Below are 4,432 nucleotides of genomic sequence, written 5' to 3' on the forward strand. Positions count from 1 at the left end.
TATATATATATATATATATATATATATAAAATATAATATAGGTTTATATATAATGTTTTACTTTGTATGAATTTCACAATAATTCAAAATTCAAAATATTTAAGATGATTATTTATAATTTGAAATTAGATAATATTATTTAATTATTATTACTATTTTCTTAATTTTAAATAAAAAATTATTATTGTTTTTTTATTATGAAATTTGTGACATCTCGATTAGATAGAAAGACATATATAATCAAGACGTTATCATGCATAATAATTGAAAGTAGTTAGAAAATAATTAGGATTATAGTCATCCTTAGAATGGTACTAGAAGTTAAAGTTGGGATACTAAAGTTCTCCCAAAAGGGTAGGAATTTAAAACTTTAACCATAACAAAGTTCTTCAAAATATCACAGAGCAAAAGAAAGTCCTAAGAAGACTAGGCTGCAACATTGTCATTCCCATCCAAGGTTGTCACCAAAGTAACCTCCTCTCCATTTGCTCCCATCCAAGTGGATAATCATCGCAAAAGAAAACAAACGCAAACATGGCACAACCACAAACAAATGCAAGGGTGAGCTAATTATATAAAAAGAAAAGCATGCAATTATATTCACATGTGCATATCATATTTAATATCATGTCTAGTGTATGCAAGTAAAACAATATATATCACAAAACCTAGCATGTTATCTTCTAGACTTGACTCGTCCGGACTTTAGAATGATAATCGAGCTATGGTGGGCCATGCACCCGTGGTGGCTGATGATACTTGGGCTCCCCCGCCCTGCCACACTCACAAGGTTAGTCGTTCCGCGCCCTAGAGCATGATGGAAGCCTCCAGGACTAGGACATCCTGCTACTCCTCACCACATGGTTCAATCCTCTCTACGTGAGAAGAAAACCCCAAGACTGAGCTTTTACTTTAATTCTAAAACACGAAGAATCTCACCAAGAGATTCTACATTTGAAACTAGCACAAGCAACTATGAAATCATGTTTCAGTCTTTCCCAATTCACACACCTTTAATTATAATCAAACCACATGTTTAAGCTTTAAAGATAAAGTCATATGTACCAAAACATGCTCCACAACCATTTCCAATAATCTCAAATAGACAATACTGTCATGTTATCTCAATCACACTACAAAACTGTACAATTTCTTGTAAAATAATACATCCCCAGAGGTAAAATTTAATATTATATGTAATTTTTACCACTAATTTTGTATAAAACAATATTATTTTAATATAATTTATTATCATATTTACCCTCTTGCATCACTTATATATAATATATTAATATAATATATCTCATACTTTCTTTTATATATAAATAATATGATAACAATTTATACCATACGTATTCCCCTGCATCTTATATATATATATATATATATATATATATATATATATATATATATATATTATAAACATAATAAGAAACGTATGGAAAACAAAATCTCAAATTGTCATAGACTCTAATCAAACCCAAATGATTTTGCGAGAAAAATGAGAGACCAAAAGGTTATTAGTCTCCCCTCAAGTTGGGAGTAGATATTGTGCATTCCCAACTTGGAATGAAGGCAATTCAATAACTATGGTGGTAATGGTTTGGTGAAGATGTTTGCAGCCTATAAGGTGGAAGAGATTGGCAAGAGTTTAACAAGGCAATGATGAATTTTGTCCTGGAAAATGTGGCAATTGTTGAGATTGTTGACAACACAAACTCTATATCAAACTAGTTTTTGATGATGACAACACAATGCTTAATAATAGTACACATGTTGCTGCATTACATGTTCTTGTTCTGAATTATTTGTCATATCTGTTGAACATGTTTTGTTGAATTGCAACGTATGTTCCTATAATTGATTGTGTGTTATATTCGTGGAACATGCTTGTATTGAAATGTTCGTGGAATATGTTTGTATTGGAATGTGAAATAAAATGTTTTTTGATTACTGCACATTTCTAGAAAGAAAAAGATCACAAACACCTTTATGAACTTATATTTGTTGTGACAAAGTTCTAGTCCAATCGAATACACTCATAATGGATTCGACTATGCTAAAATCTTTGTACAAATTTTGAGAACTTGTGCTATATGAGATTTTGAGTTGAAAAGAATTTCAAAGTGTTTTTTCATGTGTCAGTCGACATTGCAAATTGTATATTCGATTGAGTTTCTAATCTGTTTAAAATTCTGTTAAGCCTACACGCTCCAACGACTATAATTTTCAAAAGTTAGTTGAGCTTGTATGACTTGGTCAACTGTAATAAATGTGTGTTGTTTTTTGTTGACTGAGAGCCTTTGTGTTGACTGTCTGTTATAACTGTTTTATTACAGTCAACCAGATTAGTAGGCTATTCGACTGAGAAGCAATATGATATAACAGAAAACTATAAATAGACAGAACGCTAATTGTTCTATGACTTTTGATGATCTGGCATTTTCAAAACTACATTTAAAATTTTCAAAAAACTGTGAAAGATCAAAATTTAATCCTAAGTCTAAAACTTCTTCCGTTTTCACAGTTTTTATGTCAAAATCAACACTAACATGTGAATCTGCAACAAAATCAAGAATATTTGCATGCATAAACAACTCAGGCAAAGCAAGTGGAAATTCAAGTTTAGAGAAAACCTGTGCTGATTCATGATTCATCTCACCAATAACAGCAGAATGAGCAACTGCATCCTCAAGTGCAAAGGGGGGACATAGGAGGGTGGGAAAGTAGATAGCGCAATAGTAAGCTCATGACTCTGCTCCCCTCTCCTATGCAAATGGCACTGACATCATCAAGGATTTGAACAGTCTAAAATGGTGATCCCTCTAAAACTTGAGATTGTTCCTCTATGAACTACGTGGTCATCTACCCCCATAACTCATTCAATGTAGGCTCAAAAGAAGTAGAAGGTTGGGCAAGTGCTTCTTGTTGTTGTTATTGCCTCTAATTTTATTGTTGTGGCTGCCTGTTATTGTAGATGTTTGTAGCATAAGCTTGAGGCGCATCATGAGCAACAAGGTGATGCAAAGAAGGATAAACATCTGTATAGTGGTCACTGGAAGGACATATAGCACACAGTCGTGCAACAGATGCAAATGAAGGTGCTTGTCTCTGGTTGGATGCCAACTGTGTCATCAAACTCAAAAGAGAATCAAGCTTGCTTTCCAATTTCCTATCAGCAGCTGATGAAGACTGGGCAAGCTCATGAAATTGCAGCTGTTGTGGTTCCTGGACCGGTGGAGGCATAAAGCATTCTAGAATGGTGGTTCTTGATATTGATGCTATGAAGTACCATACCATCCCAGGTTAGGACCATTCCTCCCAGGATCGTTGTTGTAACCATACTGCACAGGGGAGAATTTGTCTAAAAACTGATGCTCAAGATATTCCTAGCTGGTGACGGATCCTGGAGTAAGATAATAACACCAATCCTCTGATGCTCCTTGTAATGAGTAATAAAATTCCCTTACGAAAATGTCATGATCCGGGACATTTGGAGGTTTCATTGAAGAGCAAATGGTATAGAACTCCTCCAAATGTCTATGTGGGCATTCACCTACAAAACCATGATACTTAGGCAGCCAAAAATATCAGTCCAGTGTTGAAAAGACAACAAATATCCTCCTCATCATGTGGAAACGGTTCCCTAGGAGCACTCTCATGAGATGGAGGGCGAGTCATATTGTCCTCAACATAAAAATCAACATGAGAACCATAATCAGAGTAACATGCAGGAGTAGAATCATAGTCATAGGCACAGGCAGAAAAAGCAGGATTCACAAAATCAAAATAGGTAGACATGGAAAAAGAAGGGGGAAGGTGGAAAGGAAATGCTAAAAATCACAAAACAAACAAAACACGACACAATTAAACATGCGACATGCACAAACACAATAACGAACACAAAAAAATAGAACATCACATTCACAACACGAGACAAAACACAACACATACTAACACAACAAAAGACCTAAAACTGAACTGTTGGTCCCTGGCAGTGGCGCCAAAATTTGATGGGTGTCGCACCCCATACAAATTTAATGTGCATAAAGAATGCAGTCACTAGTAGAAAAATAGGTTTTTATAACNGTCTATATTATGACGGACAAAACTTATCTATTATAATAGAGGTATATTATAACGTAGTTTGATAAATCAGTTATAATATGAAAAGTGGTGGCAAATTTGTAAATAAATTTAAAAGATATTATAACGTAGTTTAGTAAATCAGTTATAACAGGATAACTACAAAGATGTATTATAACGGAGTTTTGGAAATCCGTTATAATATCTCTTTAATTTTTCACATTTCCCTCTCACATGTCTATGTCTAGTTTCATCACGTTGGCTCTGAGTCTCGATCTTCTCTCCTCTACTCCAAACTCTTGGTGCTCCGAGGACAATCCTCTTCTGCTGCTTCTGAGACTGCCTA

This window comes from Vigna radiata, unplaced genomic scaffold (genome assembly GCF_000741045.1).
Source record: "Vigna radiata var. radiata cultivar VC1973A unplaced genomic scaffold, Vradiata_ver6 scaffold_261, whole genome shotgun sequence".
NCBI lineage: Eukaryota > Viridiplantae > Streptophyta > Magnoliopsida > Fabales > Fabaceae > Vigna > Vigna radiata.